At 39.8% G+C, this 20017-nt stretch overlaps 1 long non-coding RNA gene across 1 annotated transcript; it reads left to right on the top strand.

The window, feature by feature from the left end:
- The first annotated feature begins 4602 nt into the window (after nt 1-4602).
- On the top strand, nt 4603-9734 carry LOC145421002 (uncharacterized). The gene is made up of 4 exons (XR_013902249.1): nt 4603-4920; nt 5059-5548; nt 6856-6940; nt 7071-9734. It is a non-coding gene; the product is annotated as an uncharacterized LOC145421002 (long non-coding RNA).
- Nucleotides 9735-20017: the final 10283 nt, after the last annotated feature.

The raw sequence follows: 20017 nt of genomic DNA on the forward strand, positions 1-20017 counted from the left end.
TTATGTTTTCACGGTGACGCTCAGATATCCGAGTGTAAGTGAATGCAGCATCGCTTCTGCGCTATGCGCATCACGTTAGCAAAGGTAGGAGAGCCAAGCGCGAAAGATGGCACTGCAGGAAACAATTTTTCGGTGAAAGAAAATGAGGACAGAATAAATGTCCCGGTAAGTAATATCAAGTTTGTTGAGTTTAGTAAACTTCGGTGAAATTAGAATACCAAGGAAAAAAATAACACTTAAAGAATTATTGCAGCTGTGGAATATTTCAGACAGTATGCTACTGAGGGCAGCTAACATAAGAGTTATGCGTTATAAGATATAATCTAAGTCGTAACATTGCTGTATGGAGCTGCAGATTTGGTTGCAGGTTAACATAGCTGGACTGGCCATCGGGCATACCGGGCATATCCCCAGTGACTTATTTTTTATTTTTTTTGTAATGGCATGAACAATGAGAGGTGGTGGATTGGCCAGATGCAGGTCGATGTGTAGAAATAACTCCGTTGTTTGGTGGTGGCTATGACGGGGCTTCCACAGAGGCAACAGGTGTATGAGGGAAGGGGAGGCAGGAGGAGAGACCCGAAGCAGCCACCAGTCCGAGTGTCAGGTGAACTGAACTTCAGGTAAGAAGTTATGACCTGCAGTCTATCTGGGTCAGATATAAACCAAGTTTAGGTGGAGTTTATTTTCATGTTGCTGACTTTTTACTGTCAGTTGCAATAACTCATACTGCGTTCTAGCCAGTTTGACGGAGTTTTTATACAGCTGGGTGGGTGCTATGATGTTACTGATAGTGAACTTTATTTTATTCATAAGGTTAGTAGAGTTGCCAACGGCTCCTTAAAAAAATGGAATGGTCCCTCATTCAGAGAAAATATTACACGTTTCGTATTGAGCTGAGAAGAGACGCAGTTTGTCCCGGACTTTAGCTAGAATGGAAAAAAGACACAAAGCTGGATTTATTCTGTCTTTATGCTGCACAGCTGCCTCTTCTCTCATTCTCTCCCCCTCCCTCTCCTGTTGCTACTTCAATCATGAAACTGATCAATGATCAGCTGATCGGCTTTTCTCTCTTGTTTATCGCCCACTTTGCGCCAGAAAGAGGAAACCAGCAGATGTTGCGCTAAACAACAGCAGCACGTTTAAGCTTGATCGGCTGTTGTTAGAATGTATTTAATATTAATTTCTAGTATCAGCTGATGTTTGCTGGAGCCACAGCTGTAAAGCTGCTGGTCATGATGTCTGTTTAGATATGTGGTGAGAGGGAAACATGAAGATGAAACCAGGAGATGTCCTTACTGAACCATCAGAGCTGAACAGGTGATGGAGGAACAGGTTTACCTTTTAGGTGACATGAATGAGTTGAAGGGAAGTTATGAACTGTTTCTGAGAGACAAATAACACCAGGATCCTTTTTTATGTAGCAGACAGCTGGTAACTGTGCAGGGGCGGGTCTAGCAAAGTTTTGCCAGGGGGCCAGGTAGGGCATTAACAGGGAAAGGTGGGCACAAAGAAATACTTTTCTTTCTTATTCTCATTTAAAATACCTAGTTTTTATTAAATAATTATCTAAATCTTACAACCAAAGTTTTTATCTGACGTAAAATGTATAGAAATCATACATATACCAACAAGACTGTACATCACTGTCACAACAGGGTTTGTTTTCAGTCAAAGTCTTTATGGCTTTACTACCTGGTGGGTCGGTCTGTAGTAAAAATGCCCAATTTTTTTGTCCCAGTCCAGCCCTGCAGGTTAATACTGGCAGTGTCACCATGCCAGCTGACTGTATTTTATCATCAGCCAGTGTTGTTCTTTATCAATATTACCAAAGTTTACGATAAGGCAGCATAGAAAGTATTTACTTGCTTTCAGGTTTCATTCAAATGTTAGTCTTTTCAGTTGTTTCCCCACTTTTTTCCTGTTTCAAAATCAAACACCAGTTTGTGAGAAGATTATCTTCTTTTTTTAACAGGCAGATAAAGTTTTGCATTGGCATTGGCTAATTTGTCAATTGTTTGTTACAAATGTTTGTATTTTAATTTTCAAAAATGTTTTTGCCCAAAACATATGTGCACTATATGTCAGTAAAAATACTATGCAAATATTGCTGTCCTTGACTGCTGAGTAAACACTGACAAAGCACTGATTGTATCTCTTGTACTTTATCAACGCAGTATCTAAAAACTTTGCACCGTAGTGGTTAAAATCTCATTCTAATAAGAGTTAAAAGTGCATTTGGTTATTAGGTTTATAGGATTATTGAATTATGGTTAAGGGTTGGTAGAATTTTTTTTAAAAACATTATCTGCCAATTAAATCTGCCACCCTTCTCCAAATCTGTGCCCCTACCTGGCCCCCCCAACAAAAATTTTCTAGACACGCCACTGGATCAGCATGCAAGACCACTGCCTGTTTTGACCTCAGGCGATACTGTGCACATGCAAACACGGCGCGGTTGGGAGCCAGCTGTTGTAGCTCATCGGCGAGAGGAACCACGCTCCTACACTGCGCAAACACCAGAGGGTGAGGTGCTCAAGAGGAACAGGAGACATCTGAGGAAAATACACCCAAGCCTGTTTAAGGACACATCCATGGACCCAGATGAACTGTCTGTTCACGCCCAAGAGCCAGTTGTGCCACCAGCAAGTGACACCCCACAACACTCTCGTCCTGCAAGTATGGACAATACACCCACATGCTACACACGCTGTGGCCGAGCAATAATACGCCCTGCCAGGTATAGAGACTAAGTGATTGGGAAACTTAAAGTCACTCTACCCTGTACCTGAGTTGTTCTGTACAAGTTAGATAACTGTTTTGTTGGAAAAGAGAGAAAATATGTCATGTTTCATATGGTCATTTTGACATGTCTCATCCAATTTGTCATGTGTTCATCTGTTTCAAAAACACTGCACTGATATGTATTTGCATTGTTCAAGTGATAGGCAATCTAAGGTGTGCTTTACTTAATGTCTCAAGAATATAATATTGTTAATGTTCCTACGATTTAAAAGGTGCATTTATGTTACAAAATATTGGAGTTAAGAGGTAGTATCTTTATCTCGGAAAAGAGGGATGTGGTATATTGTAATAAGCAGCAGCTATTACTACCTCCCACCAGTAGGTGGTACTGTGGTATTGTATGTGATTGAAAAGCGAGCTGAGTAAAAGAGACCCGACCTCCACCATAGCCTCGTCTCAGTCCTCTGTGCTTGATCTAAAGTTGACTTTGACCGCAACCCACGTTAAACCAGCAGTTGGTACAACGCTGGATAAAGTTACAACACCACCCTTCTAGATCCACCCCTGCCTGACACTCGCATGGAGGAGACACACCCCAGTTGTTGGTGCTGCAAAGCCGCCGGGAAATGGCTTTCCAGGCAGCTCACTATAACCCCGTGGCAGGCGGGGGCGATTCTAGGATCAGAGCTTTGAGGGTGCTGAGCACCCAGAGAACTGCCCAGCCAGGCAAGATAAACTTTACTCGTCACGATGAGACTTCTTCCCTGTCTCTGTCAGTCCCTGCATCCTTAAATGTCTCCAGTTGTCCCAAATTCTCTCTGACTGTCTCCTTGGTGCATTTAAGCCCCTGTTCCTCCCTGTCTTCGTCTCCATTATCAGTCATCAGAGTTTTACCATCTCTGTGCAAGCCTGCAAATTTTGGGGGTGCTTGTAAATATAAGAAACTAATAAGAGTTTGAGGTACAGTGTTAAAAAATACAAGTAAAATAAAATAAAAATACTAATAAATAATATGTATGATGAACTGCAGATAAAATGGGTAAATTGAACTTTCGTTTTATTTATAAAATATTCAAACTCAAGAAATTCTCCAATTATAAAATAAATATATTAATTTAGTGAGCACCCCAAACTATTTGTATATTTAAAAGAATGAATCAGCCAAGGAAGACACTGAAAAGAAGAAATGTCAGTAGTAAGGTAGAGGTGATTGATATGATATCTAACTTTGGGAAACCTTGGGTCCTTTCATTTTGCTTTCAAAAATCAAACTTTCTGAAATTTCACAACTGTGTGAAGTACACAGTCTTTACTGCAGTGAACCAATCAGTCCAACTTTACAATATAAAGCACACCACAGTGTTTAGGTGTCATTTTCAGAGGTGGTGATATAGTGTTGCAGTTCAAAGTTGCCTCTCTACACAAGTGAGTCACATGAGTGATTAAAGTATAGGAGACAGTTATTTGTCATATAATTATATTCCCACTTCACTTTCCATGTTTGAACAATGACAATTTGTTGTGAACCTGAAATATTGTATATATTACTTTCAAAATATTTTCTCAAAAAACATCATTCACATACATTTGTGTTGAGTTTCAACTGCAACAAACCACTTCCTCTTTTTTTTTACAGCTCTTCCTCAGATACACATAAAGCTGACAGTAAAGTTCAGGTCTGTTTCCCTCTCTGTCTTGCAGTCATGATATTCCAGCTAAAACGAGTGGTACTACTCTTCATTCAGCTGTTAGTGATGTGGCATGTCTTTTCAGGTAAAGAGCACATTTGTGTGGGTTTTAAGTAGATTAAATGCAGATATAATTTTACATTGACTGATTGTCTCCTTTAAACTTTAGAAATTGCTAAAGATGACCACAGAGCTTTGCTAGTGTCCACAGGAGATTCGGTGATGCTGACTTGCAACATATCTGAGAAAAATGCAACACTTATCTCCTGGACCAACAACAGATCTGTTTTTAAATATTCCATTTTGCTGAATCGCAACTTTTCAAATTTCTCATTTTATAGACTGAAAATAAACCATGGGTTCCCTACAGAGCTAATTATCTTTAGTGCTCAACCTGAAGATGAAGGAATTTATACATGTAGCATAACAGACAGACGTGGTGTAAACAGAATTACATGGAATTTAACTGTGTCTGAGAACCCCAAAGGTAGGTAGCAAAAAAAGGCAGATGAATCACTTCTAGTAAAGGTCAACCAAGAAATTTAAATTAATTAACTTCTGATTTTATGCAGAATCCACTTCATCCAAGTATAATTTTAAATGTATTATTTTCCTTTAACTTTAGAGATTCTTAAAGATGACCACAGAGCTTTGCTGGCGTTCAGAAGAGACTCAGTGATGCTGACTTGCAACATATCTGAGAAAAATGCAACACTAATCACCTGGACCAGCAAAAGATCTGTTTTTCACTATTCCATTGTGCTGAATCGCACACATTCAAATTTCTCATTTCACAGACAAAAAATAAATCACAAGTTCCCCACAAAGCTAATTATTTTTAGTGCTCAACCTGAAGATGAAGGACTTTATACGTGTAAGATAACAGACAGAAGTGGCATATACAGCATTACATGGAACTTAACTGTGTCTGAGAACCTAAAAGGTGGGTAGACAAAAAACACTGCCAATCACTTCAATAACCAATTTAAATGAATTCACTGCTGGGTTTTTTTGTTTTATACAGAATCCACTTCATCAAAGTATCTTCTACACATTCTCCCACCGGCAGTTGGATTATTTTTATGTGGCATCACACTAGCTGTCTTCCTCTGCAGGTAAGAAAAATCTTCCTGATGAATGCATGAACGTAGCTCTTTTCTGTTTGGCTGTAGAATCGTTGTCAGTATTTGTAAGACTGATTCAACCATGAAGCTCAAAGACCATTTTTTATTGTGTCTGCCTGAATTTAAAAAAAAAAAATCACATTGACCATGCAGTTTAGTTTATTTTTATTACCAGGTTTTGAAACGTTTGGAGGCTGCACCAAATAAGAAAAAGACTAAATAATAATATCACTATATTAGGAGCCACAGGCTGGATGTTCATACCAGAAGAAGAACGCAGCTGAAAAATCTCTCATCGCTTCCAGCTCTGCCAGTAAACATGGCAAACTGTGATGGAGCAAAATACCAAAACTGCATCCATCGACAGCGAGTGTGTTCAATAAAAAATAAAACACAGAATAAATGTGTCTGGATGTATGTAGTTTCTTTTATTACTCACCAACTTATCATTTCATATTGAGATACTTTATTATTTTTCCTTCAAATTTATTCAAGGCTTGAAGAACACCAGAATTATCAAGTTTGAGCTGAACTTAAGTTTACATTTTTTTTTTATTTCTGTAAGAACTGTAAACTTCTAAATTTAAAGATTTGAATCACCCTCTGTACTTTTTGTTGGCCCTTTTTGTATACACTGAGAGAGAGAAAAGGAAATGAAAGTCGTGAAGAAGTGGTAAAAGTGGTTAAAGTGCTCAGAGTTATTCACTGACTCTGGGGACATTTTCTTTGTGGTACACATTCAACGTTCATGTTTCCACTCTGAAACAAGAACAGTACCTTTAGTTCTTCCAGTGGGTGGCAGGGTTATATTTTTTATATATATTGTTATAAAATATATTTAAAATGTATTTTAAAATATTTTTATTTTTATGTATATTATTTATTCATTTGTCAAATTCACAACTCAAAATGTATGTTGTCCACCAAAGTGGACATGTAAAAAACTCTTTGAATAGGACATGTTGAAAAAAATGAACATTTTTTCTTTTTTTCATGCCTCGAGGTTGTCATAATTCATGCATGAAAGGTTAAAAACACAGAAGAAGCACTGAGTCTTGGTACCAGAGCTGTCTCGGTTTGGGGAAAAGATTTTACTGGAACATACAAAACTACTGAGATGCACTCCCCAAATTGATGATATTCACAGCTGTAAATCAAGGCTTGGTACACAGGAAATTCAAAGTTCAAAAAGACACCCGGAATGCTGAATACATGAGAAAACAAATCTCTAAAAAAGCCCCTAAACAAACAAAAAAACATATAAGTCATATATAAAGTTCTGACTTATTTTTCATTAGATTCTGCTCCAGGACCCCGAACCACGACCTTCATGAGATCGAGATCTTGAGTTTTGTACAGTATCATGTTCAGCTGGAAGGAAAGGTTAGAGGAACTTTATTATTACTCAGATTTTCATTTCTCAAGTGTTTCAACTCATATCTTCTCTTACCTACCTTCATGCTTGCTATTTTTCTTTTTAAAGATTAAGTTTACGTACAATTTCAATCCATAGGTGGTCCCTCCACAACCTCAAAGTTTTGCAGTGTACAGGACAGGAATCACTTTGAGAGACTCAGTTCAATCTGTGGCTTTTAGTGTGCTGACAAGAAGAAAGTCCAGATAAAAGCTGAAAAGGAAACAAGTGGAAGGAGAGCTCAGGAGAAAGGTCACATTGAGTTTGAAAACATTACACATTTCTTTGAAACCTCATATAGACTTCTTTTTCCCCCTTTTTGTGTGTATAATTTTATGTAAAAACATTTGATTTTCATTGTTAATTTTGACTGTTTTGTTACATTTTGCTAGTTTCTTCTGTTTCAAATTTATTATTTTTTGTTATAAAGGTATTAAGTTAGGCTTTGGCTCTTGATTATTATTATTATTATTACCTGATTATTTTCATAAAGCTGAAAATGGATATATATACATATATATACAATTTCCAAGTAGTATAAGTAAGTATATAACAAGCATAAAACTAAAGTCATTCAGTCATTAATTATGACTGTTGTGTAAAGATCTCCAGGTAACTTGCTGGTGATTTTCAAAGAGATCTGGACTGACATTTGTGCTGCTACAACTAACACTTTCTGTATCTGCAAATAATATCTGAACATTTGACATTTTTGGTCATTTATCTGACACTGTTGTCTCAGAGCAAGAAGGTCATGAGTTTGAATACACCACCTGGCCGTGATCTTTCTATGTGGAGTTTGAATGTTGTCTCCAGATACTCTGACTTCCTCCTACAGTTCAAAGGCTTGCTGTTAGTGATATTAGGTTAATTGGTGATTCTAAATTGCACATAGGTGTGAATGGGAGTGTGAATGTCTGTCTTCAGGTTCCAGCTCAAAAAACTGAATTGGATCTGTTATGACACAATATGTCACTAAATTGATATGTTGATAAGCATGATTTAAAAGATGGCCTTAAGCTTTTGTGTGTCTGAAGTTAAAACTGAGTTTTTATTTTCAAAATAAGCTATCTTTTTCTTTTTATACAAAGAAGTGGCTTGTTGTTGCAACATTTTTACCTGTGCTGGATTATGGAGATATTCTCTATTTGAATGTTTCTGCTCAATGTCTTCGAATGGTTGATACTGTCTCTCGTGCTTCTCTAAGGTTCATCACTAATCGTAAGTTTCAGACTCACTAATGTGAGTTATACTGTTCAGGTAGGATGGCCTGCTGTTGGAGGAACTCTCACCTACACAGTTTTATATATAAGGCAATACTTGGATTTTTGGCTTCCTATACATGTTTCCTGCTTGCAATGAAACATGCTGGTCGTTATTCTCTTCGTCTGCAATGTTACTTGTTGCATTCTTTTCCATTTGCCCGAACTGAACTTAGCAAAAGAGCTTTTGTCTATTTAGCATCCTTGGCTTTGGAATGAGTTGCAGAGCGACTGGAAAATGAAAGAATTAATTTCATTAAGTGCTTTTAAAACTAAACTAAGAATCCTTGAGGCAATTCCATAACATGAAACTGTTTCAATTGGATTGCTTGTCACTGTAAATTATATAATAATTGTAATTTTATCAAATTTTATTTTTTTATTTTTTTATTTTTGCTTGAGTGTGTTGTTGTTGTCTGTGTTTAATTGTGTAATTTCTGTAACCGTGAGATACTTGCTGCTGCCTATCTTGGCCAGGTTTCCCTTGAAAAAGAGGTTTTTAATCTCAATGGGATCTTCCTGGTTAAATAAAGGTTGAATAAAATAAGATGAATACTTGGGATTTACATTTAGAGAATTAAAGGTTCATGATTATTGGCTGATAACATCAAATGTGATGACTGAGTTCAAACAAACTTAGAAGCATTTTATGTATAATATATTTAGAAAATATTTTGTGACAGTGTTAATGTCACACAGTGGAAATTTGTATTTATCTTGTATATTGTTTTTATTCTGATTTTTAGTGGTTATTTATGAGTGTTGTTTTATTTGCATGGTTTTATTCTGTTTCTATTGCATGGTTTTTAGTGTTTTATGTGACATGGTTTTTATCCACTGTGGACTGGCGGCACATGGGACAAATTAGCTGATAGGGACCACCTGCTGAGGCAGGGGTGTGTCCGGAGGTGGCCTATCAGCTGTGTAAAGACCTTTTAAAAACAGGTTAGCTGAGCACTGAAGGAGAGAGGCCCCAGACTGGAAGGTTAATGTGAGCCGGTCAGCGTGACGCGGCGGCTCAGTCCCGACCTCATGGAACGGCAACAGTAAGAGACAACGCGTGTGACTGGGAGCAGGGCAGAGGTTTACCTCTGCCTGCATTTGTGTAGGGTCTCTACTGTTGTTTACTGGGTGCAGCTGGATTGGGAGAGGGTCGCCATGGCCATGAGCCAGGGCCGCTTCTGCGACCATTGTTCTGGCCCCTATTTGCTATTTTACAGGACACCGACGCAAGGGGAGCTGTGGCGGTGGTCGCATGATGGATTCGGGTGCAGAACGCAAGCTGCAACAATTTATTACGTACATTTTAAGGGTGTTTTTATTTGTGCTCCCTGGCCTAGTAATAAACTGTTTCTGATCAGACCTGCTTCCTCTCTGTGCCCGTGGTATCTGACTCGCTTGCTCCCCCTTGTATTTTAAAGAATCTTTCTTTTTAGCGTGACATTCTGGCGCGACCGCTTTAGTGTCGCCGCGCGTTACATTAAAAGCAAACTCTCAAACACCTCCATCTCCTGTTTTGGTATACTTATTTAATTTAGCTCTGTGAGGTGAACCGTAAATATGGGAAACTAGCACTTTGAAATAAAGTGGGAAAAGAATATTGTATACATACACTTTTTTTTTAAAGTGCTAACAAATACAACGTGGTTAGTGGTAAAGCAAAAAACCTTGCGCTTAAATAAAAGAAGATGTTGCCCTATCATATATGTATGTGCTCTTAACCTGAAAGGTATAAATACGGAAGTGTGTGTGCAATAAATGATGGCGCAGAGGAAGGTGTGTCCCTCTGATGTAAAACTCTAAACAACGTGTGTATGGTTTATTCCTCCGTGAGATATGCGAGTAACCCCGGTATTTCTGCCCTAAAAATGGAACCTCCAACAGGTTATGGGCCCAGAAGGGATGTGGGAAGCCGGTGGAACCGTCTATGCTTCGACGGAGACGAGAGAAACTATGAACTGTGGGAAACAAAGTTCCTGGGATACCTGCGGCTACTTGGGCTAAAGGCTGCCATTCTGAACGAGCCCGGCGAGTCGGAGGAAGAAGACAAGGACTTGGATGAAAAGAATGAAGTAGCTTATGCAGAGCTAATCCAAGTATTGGATGATAGAAGTCTTTCACTCGTGATGAGAGATGCCAAGGATGACGGACGAAAAGCGTTGGAGATTCTGAGAGAGCACTACGCCGGTAAGGGTACACCACGTGTGATTAGCCTGTACACGGAGCTAACGTCGCTACAGAAAACTCCCATTGAGAGCGTCACAGACTATATGATAAGGGCTGAAACTGCCATTACAGCTCTGAGGAATGCAGAAGAGACATTAAGTGATGGACTGCTTATTGCAATGGTGCTAAAAGGGTTGCCTGAATCTTTCAAGCCGTTTGCCATACATGTAACCCACAGTGACAAAGCAATGACATTTAGTGAATTCAAAGCTAAATTAAGAAGCTACGAGAGCACCGAAAAGGCCACATGTTCTGAAGACAATGTGATGAAGGCAAATAACTGGAAGAAAGAGAGAGACAATGCAGAAATAACATGTTACAACTGTGGAAAAGAGGGTCATATAGCACGTGAGTGTTACACAAAGACCGAAAGGAAAGAACAAAAAGTGAAGCAGTGGTGCGGTTACTGTAAAAGCTCAACGCATAAGGACAGCGACTGTCGCCGACGAAAGAAGATTACTGCTAAACACGTAACTGATGCAGAAGATCATAGTTTCGCGTTCAAAGCCAAAGACTGTGGAAATCAAGGGCTGAAACAGAGAGGCCTAATGGTTGATACAGGGGCCACTTCTCACATTATTACGGACATTCAGAGATTTAAGAGTTTTGATGAGACATTCACACCTGGAAGACACTTCATGGAATTAGCTGACGGAACGAGGACGAGTGGGGTCGCACTGAAGAGGGGAGATGTGGAGGTCTATCTACAAGACAGCGAGGGACGAAAGGTGAAGGCGACACTGGAGGGAGCACTTTACATTCCCTCTTACCCGCAAGATATCTTCTCGGTTCAGGCGGCAACGGCCAAAGGAGCCTCAGTAACCTTCAAGAAGGGCTGCAACCAGCTTATCCATAAGAACGGGACAAGGTTTAAGATAAGTGAATATGAACGCCTATACTATTTGAACAGTGTAACATCTGATCATTATGTTGACAACGACGAATGCAATGGCTGTCATGATGTAGAAACTTGGCACAAAATCCTCGGCCATTGCAACTATGAAGACTTGGTTAAACTAGAGGACATTACCGAGGGTATGAAAATAAAAGGTAAAGCTAAACATTACCAAGACTGTGAAGTGTGTACAAAAGGCAAATTTATCCAAACCAGGAATAGAGAGCCTGATGAAAGAGCAGAAGAAGCATTAGAGCTAGTGCACACTGACTTAGCTGGACCGATAGAACCAGAAGCTAAAGACGGGTTCAGGTACACGTTAGCATTTACTGACGATTACTCAGGCACAATGTTTGTGTACTTTCTAAAGGCTAAAAGTGACACCGTAAAAGCAACTGAAAAGTTTTTGGCAGACGTCGCCCCCTATGGGCAAGTAAAGAGAATCAGATCAGACAATGGAACTGAATTTACATCTAAAGAGTTTCAGACATTGTTAAATAAAAACACGATAAGGCATGAGACATCAGCGCCGTATTCACCTCATCAGAATGGGACTGCCGAGAGACAATGGCGAACACTTTTTGAAATGGCACGGTGTATGTTGATCGAAAGTAACCTGCCAAAAAGATTATGGACTTATGCTGTTATGACTGCCGCAGTAATTCGTAATAGGTGTTACAACAGACGCACAAAGCAAACCCCTTATTACATGCTGACAGGAAAGAAGCCAGACATGTCGAGGATGGGGATTTTTGGATCAGTTTGCTATGGTTACGGGCACAACAAAAAAAAGTTAGACGCAAGATGTGACGAAGGAGTTTTTGTGGGTTACGATAAAAACAGTCCGTCATATCTAATCTACTACCCTAAAACAGGACGAGTCCTTAGACATAGGTTGGTCAAGTTCCTCACTAAAAGTGTAGTTGAGCACCAAACCCAGACCACTCAGGTTGATGACAATGGAGATGATGATTTGACTCCAGGGGACATCTTGAAGTACCCCGCTAGAAAGGACAAAACAGGGAATGACCAGAGATCAGATGAAAGTATGATCCTGGAACCTGAAAGTGACATTCAGGACAATGGCATAAATGATGCACAAAACTCAGACAAACAGAGTAATAGAACAGAGTCTGAACGATATCCCAAACGAAACAGGAGAAGGCCAGATTACCTGAAAGACTATGTCCAAACTGCAGAAGACGACCAAACATCACTGACTGTAGATTACTGTTACAGGGTGATGTACGACATACCAAAGACTTTTGAAGAAGCTATGCAGTCATCGAACTCTAAGTGTTGGTCAGATGCTATGGAAGATGAAATAAGATCCTTGAAAGACAATAATACGTTTACTTTAACCACGCTGCCAGAAGGTAAAAATGCAGTGGGGGGGAGATGGGTGTATGTGATAAAAGAGAACCCAAATCAGACTAAAACATTTAAAGCAAGATATGTTGCTAAAGGCTATAGCCAAGTTCAAGGCATTGATTACAAAGAAACCTTTTCGCCGACTGCAGATATGACGTCAGTGCGTACGCTGATGCAATTAGCAGTACAGCACAACTTTAAACTCCATCAAATGGACGTGAAGACTGCTTATTTGCACGCCCCAATCGATTGTGAGGTGTATATGCAGCAACCAGAAGGTTTTGAAGTAAAGTCAGACACAGGTGAAAAACTGGTCTGTAAACTAAACAAATCACTATATGGTTTGAAACAATCTGGCAGGAACTGGAATAAGATGTTACATGACCATTTATGTGAAAAAGGTTACAAACAAAATCCTGTAGACCATTGTGTATATTCCAGACAGACAGCGAGTGAGACAGTGATTCTTATCATCTGGGTTGATGATGTAATCATAGCTGCCAACAGTGAAGACGCTATCAGAAACGTGAAACAAATGTTGGATGAGAAATTTAAAATGAAGGATCTTGGTGAGCTCAAACATTTCTTGGGTATTGACTGTATACAAGAGAACCATGAGATAAGACTAAATCAGACACGGTACATCACAAAAATCCTGGAAAAGTTCAAAATGTCTGACTGTAAGCCACGTTCTACTCCTTGTGAACTCAAAAATGATTTTGGTGCACATGGTGAATCAGTTGATTCAGGAAAATATAGAGAATTAGTGGGCAGTTTGATTTACTTAATGACATGTACAAGACCAGATTTGAGTTGGATAGTGAGCAAACTGTCACAATCCCTGTCTGAGCCAAAAGAGCATCATTGGACAGCAGCAAAACATGTATTACGTTACCTTAAGGGGACACTAAACAAAGAGCTGTGCTATAAAAGGATAGAAGGAAACCTAAATCTTATAGCATACAGCGATGCAGATTGGGCCACAGACTTGAGTGACAGGAGAAGTACAACGGGTTATTGTTTTGTATTATCCAAAAATGGGCCAGTGATCTGCTGGAAAACCAGGAAGCAAGCTACAGTAGCTTTGTCAACGTGCGAGGCAGAGTACATGGCGATGGCCGCCACAGTACAAGAAAGCTTATACCTCTCACAGCTACTTAATGGCATGGACATTAAAAGGCAATATTCACCAGTTACCATTCTTGCAGACAATCAAGGTGCAATTGCATTGTCCAAAAATCCTATAAACCGTCAAAGATGTAAACACATCGATATCAAGTATCACTTTATTAGGTCTGCTATAACTGAGAAGGAAGTACAAGTTAAGTATTGTGCAACAGAAGACATGGTAGCAGACATCATGACTAAGTCTGTAAGTAAAGTGAAAATAGATAAATTTACGCATATTTTGTTTGGAACATAAAACGTTGATATGTGAATATCATGTAAATATGTATATCATGTGTAATGTATAGTGTTAAGAGCAAGTGGGGGTGTTGCCCTATCATATATGTATGTGCTCTTAACCTGAAAGGTATAAATACGGAAGTGTGTGTGCAATAAATGATGGCGCAGAGGAAGGTGTGTCCCTCTGATGTAAAACTCTAAACAACGTGTGTATGGTTTATTCCTCCGTGAGATATGCGAGTAACCCCGGTATTTCTGCCCTAAAAATGGAACCTCCAACAGGGTCTCTACTGTTGTTTACTGGGTGCAGCTGGATTGGGAGAGGGTCGCCATGGCCATGAGCCAGGGCCGCTTCTGCGACCATTGTTCTGGCCCCTATTTGCTATTTTACAGGACACCGACGCAAGGGGAGCTGTGGCGGTGGTCGCATGATGGATTCGGGTGCAGAACGCAAGCTGCAACAATTTATTACGTACATTTTAAGGGTGTTTTTATTTGTGCTCCCTGGCCTAGTAATAAACTGTTTCTGATCAGACCTGCTTCCTCTCTGTGCCCGTGGTATCTGACTCGCTTGCTCCCCCTTGTATTTTAAAGAATCTTTCTTTTTAGCGTGACATTCTGGCGCGACCGCTTTAGTGTCGCCGCGCGTTACATTAAAAGCAAACTCTCAAACACCTCCATCTCCTGTTTTGGTATACTTATTTAATTTAGCTCTGTGAGGTGAACCGTAAATATGGGAAACTAGCACTTTGAAATAAAGTGGGAAAAGAATATTGTATACATACACTTTTTTTTTAAAGTGCTAACAAATACAACGTGGTTAGTGGTAAAGCAAAAAACCTTGCGCTTAAATAAAAGATAAACAATAGTTTATTTATTCTGCATTACTGTGAGCACCCTAAATAAATGCTATTTTTCAAAGGATGAATCAGTCATTTATGCTTTGTGTTGGCCCATTTTTCTATAGAACCCATTTAGAGCCCATTGTGGCAGGAAGTCTTTTAAAAACAAAGTGGGGGGGGTTTGTGGTCATCACTTTGAGAGGCTCAGTTACAGTTTTTTACAGATGCTAGGACACATTTCTCAATACTTAGGTCACGTTTGCAAAGCTCCTCACACAGTGAGCACAACAGAAGTCTATGTGGGCTAAACTGAGGACCAGTTATCATTGTTTTGGCAGAAAATGCATTCAATGACTACATCTCTCAAATTTCATGAATTATCTTCTCACTCAGACACAACAACTGCCAAAAATCTTTGTACGGACAGGACATTTTGCATGTACTTACATACTGTTTTCAAAACTGTTAAACTCATGGCCAAAACAATAACACAATGCAAAACTTGAAAAGACAGCAAAATTCAACAACAATATTTTATTGAAACATATTTTAAATCTAAAAATGCAGTTTAACCAGCCACAGCTTATTCTCATTGTAGATGAACATCTACACAGGTGTTACTCCTTCAATTTTTCAACTCCTTCAATTCTGGCAGCCAGAAGATTCTTTCCTAGGTGTGTTGCCCTAGATGACATAAGATCACTGGCGTGCACAGATAGAGACGAGGTGGTGCTGAAGCACTTGCCCTTTTGCCCTCAGTCCAAAAAAGTGCCCTTTTGAAAGACGTGATTTTTTTTTTTTTAAAGCTGCGCGGTTTAAAAAGGTGTGAAAATAATGGCTTGATTTGTGCCCCTTCTTCAAAGACACCCGAACCCTGTCGCTTTTTCACTGTCACCGTGTCACGTGAACACGCTTGCAGTTCATTTGTTGTGAGGCGTGTAGCAGCGGCATGACATAGGACTACTTGGAGTAGGCATAGTAGGCTAACTATAGCGACTGGGAGCCACGGCGGACAACACGGCAGCTCTTTCCCTTCCCAACCAGTCAGGTAACCCATGAATCGAGTGAAATTATTCTGTTTGCCCTCTAAGACCAACCTGCAATTGTTTTGTTGTGAAGTAGCCTGTCAGAAACTGCACATGACAAACTTTGCCAGCTTGCACCCTCCATCCATCCATATGGATAAACAAAAAAACGACACATTTAAAATGTAACCTAAACCATTTAGGCAACCCCCACTCTCCATCAATTCCGACCTGATTGTGACAGAACAGTGACGTTGTTATTGGTAGTTTGAAGGGTACGGTGTTGGGGGTGGTGCATGTTAAAAGTTTTGAGAAGCACTGGTTAGACATGTTAATTTTTTTTGGTGTAACATATTGGCAACATTAACACATTAATTTGCTAAAGGAAAAATAGGCAGTTCCCAATTGCCTGTGAAAACGACCATTCTGCCCTGTTCTTGTAATGACCACAGTCAGTCTTATTCGTTCTCATACATTTTGGTCTATTTATTTACTAATTTCAGCAAGCATAATGCCTAGGAAAGAGAGGCTGAGAAAGGAGAAAGAAAGGGATCTACAACAGGCAGCCCAGGGAAGCAGTTCTCTGCTCTCCTGGATGAAAGCAAAGGAAAATGAAGATGAAAGGTCAGAGTCAAGGGCAGAGTCAGGTTCTATTTTAATGTTTTAATGTAACCTGCTCCTTGCAGTTAATTCTATTGAAAAATCTTAAAAGCTGTTCACACTTAGTTTTTAATGAACTTAATCAGCAGGCATTGAGCTAACTATTATTTTGTACCTACGAAAGTTATTTCTATGTTACAAGACTTGCAGTATGGGTTATTATTAAAACTATCTGTTTAAGCTTATTATTATGATAAATAATAATACTATTATTATTATTATTGTTCCATTGTAGTCAGTCACAGCAGGGAAGCAGCTCTATGCCATCTACCAGCATAGCAGAAGAGGGAGATATAGAAACAGATGAAGCCGCGACCAATGCAGCAACAGGTTCAGTTAGGCCTACAGACACTGATGTAGTGCTCTCTGAAGACCACAATGAGGAAGAACAGATCGATCACATAATGTCAAAGTTAGCAGCTTTACAATACCCAACAGATCCAACACACATCCATACATTTAAAATAAAGCGCAATGACAGATACGTTTCAATGTGCTGCAATGTGGGCCCATGTCAGCCTGATATACCTTACCCAAAAACTGAGGGGAGATTATTCCAGAAACAGTGGTTTTCTGCTAATGTGTGGCTGGAATACTCACCCACTGCTAATTCAATGCATTGTTTTAGTTGTCGGCTTTTCCTCTCGGATGAAAAATATAAAAGCAGAACAGCCTGGACAACTGATGGCATCAGAAAGTGGAGTACTGCTCTTGAAAAAATCAAACAACACTCCAGCGCAGAGATGCACATGACAAGCATGGTTAGATGGATCAATTTCCAGAAAAAGGCCCTTCAGTCTGCATTTGATGTTTCAGACGTAAAAGGGGTGGAAGTTAGAGAGCGAGAGAGGCAGACAAACAAAGAAATCCTGACAAGATTAATTGACCTAACAGTGTATCTTGCACGTCAGGGACAAGCATTCCGAGGTCATGATGAGAGTGAGTCCAGTGATAACCGTGGCAATTTTCGTGAATTAGTCAATGTATTTTCCCGCTACGATAGTGTGCTGAAAATGCATTTGGAAAAAATTGCCACAGTTAAAGCCACCAAGACAAGGCCCCAGGTGTCACTGCTTTCCAACAGAAGTCAAAATGACATCATTGCAGCACTAGGAACTTACATCAGGAAGGAGATACAACGTGAAATAAAAGAGGCTGAAATGTATTCCATTCTACTTGATGAAACCTCTGATGTTTCACACAAAGAGCAAGTGTCATTTGTTGTGCGATATTTTCATCATATGCAAATAAAGGAGAGATTCATCGAAGTGTGCAATGTTGATACAACTACAGGCCAGGAGCTGGAGAATACAGTGTTCTTGCTTCTGCAAAAGAATGGCCTAGAGATGAAGAACATGTATGGTCAAGGCTATGATGGAGCAGCCAACATGAGTGGCATGTATAAAGGTCTCCAAGCTAGAATCCGTTCACACAATGAGAAGGCCCTCTATGTTCACTGCAAAGCCCATTGCCTCAATTTGGTACTAGTGGAGGCATCAAAGTCCAGCAAGCATTTTGTGTCATTTTTCGACTTGGTGGAGAAATTGTATGCCTTTTGCTCAGGCTCCCCAAAGCGTCATGCTGCCTTGGTCAAATTTCAGGAGTCTCTCTTTCCTGGACAACGTGTTATGGAGCTCCAGCAGCTGTCAGATACTCGATGGGCTTGCAGGGAAAAAGCACTGAAGGCACTTCAGAGAAATTTGAAAGCCATTTTGATGCTCCTTGATGACATCAGTGACAGTGACCCACCTAACCTGGCCCAAGGTGATGCTCAGATGTACAGAAATGCCATTAATTTTATGTTCATTCTCTGCATGGAAATCACCACACCAGTATTCGAAGTCACTGCTTTGGCATCAGATTCTCTGCAGGAAGAAGGGTTGGACCATTCCACTGCCTACAAGGTAATTGATGGTGTGCTTCACACATTGCAAACCATGAGGTCTGAGGAGAAATTTGGAGAGATATTTAGATGTGCATCAGAGAAGGCAGAGAGTTTCAACATTCCAGTACCTACCGTGGTGCCTGGTCAGGAGAGAAAGCGGAAAGTTCCAGTGCGTTTCCAACACAGCACCACAGTGTCTCAAGTAGGTGCTCAGTTTGAGTCAGTGGAGGCATATTTCAGGAGTGGTGTATATTTCACCTTTCTGGACATCATGACTGGGGAACTGAACAGGAGGTTCAAAGGGGACAATACTGGAAGCCCAACGGCCAGAATCATTCAGTCCTTCCAGCCCTTAACTGTGCATGCTAACTGGGTAGGCCCACCAAACCCAGAAGCCATTGAAGCTGTCCACATCCTCTGTGAATTCTATGGAGAAGATGAGGACCAGCTCAAAACAGAATTAAAGGTCTTCCACTCCAGCTTTAGTTCAAAAGACCTCAGAGAAATATTTCTGATACTGAGGGAAAATAATGGCCAGCTGATCTTTCCTGCCTTTGTCAAAATGATTCAGATCTACGCAACACTACCAGTGACAACTGCGACAGTTGAAAGATCCTTTTCAAAGCTAAAAATAATCAAAAATAAACTAAGAAGTTTGTGTGGAGAAGAAAGGTTGTCTGATCTCCTCTTGTTGGCCATTGAGAAAGATGTGGAGATCAATTACAACGAGGTCATCAACATCTACAAAGACATGGCACCAAGAAGGATGCTTCTTTAGAGCAGTACACTCCATTTAATGGACACTTGAGAATATGTATGTATATGGTTTAGAGTTGGATACAGATTTTATCTTTTTGTGGTGTGATTTTTGATTTTTAGAGAATGTTTTGAAATAAAAGTCAAATTGCATTTAACCTGTGCGATTTTTTTATTATAAAAAGAAAAGGTTTTCCACATATGCAAAAAGTGCCCTTTTTTCCCCCTGGAGCACTTGCCCCCCAAAATGTCTGTGCACGCCACTGCATAAGATGTGATGTGGATGAGAACCTGTGGCCAAATGGAGAAGACCGAGTAGATTAGCATTACTATTGTATGTGTATCAGTGGATGGTGTGTATACAAATTCTTGTATTTTGGGATTACTTAGTGCAAAAAAATAAAAAATACATAAACAAATATTAACGAATTCTGCATGATGTCTGATTCATTCCAGTAACATATATTGAAATTCTAAACAGAGATGTGTCCTTGTTTTACACAAGAAAACACTGTGTAATGCTACATGTTGTTAGTGTTTTTAGGTCATTGTTTTGTGGGTGACAAAGTGTGTTTGTCGGCTGTTAACCTTTGCTAGTGTTCTGGAAGAATGAGGTTATTTGAGACCTGAATGAAGTGTTTTGGTAGTTGTAGTGCATTTTGAATGTGAAATGAACTGCTTTGCCAAGCTGACGGTCAGTTAGGAGGATTGTGTGAA

This window comes from Astatotilapia calliptera, chromosome 16 (assembly GCF_964374335.1).
Source record: "Astatotilapia calliptera chromosome 16, fAstCal68.1, whole genome shotgun sequence".
In the NCBI taxonomy this organism is placed as follows: Eukaryota; Metazoa; Chordata; class Actinopteri; order Cichliformes; family Cichlidae; genus Astatotilapia; species Astatotilapia calliptera.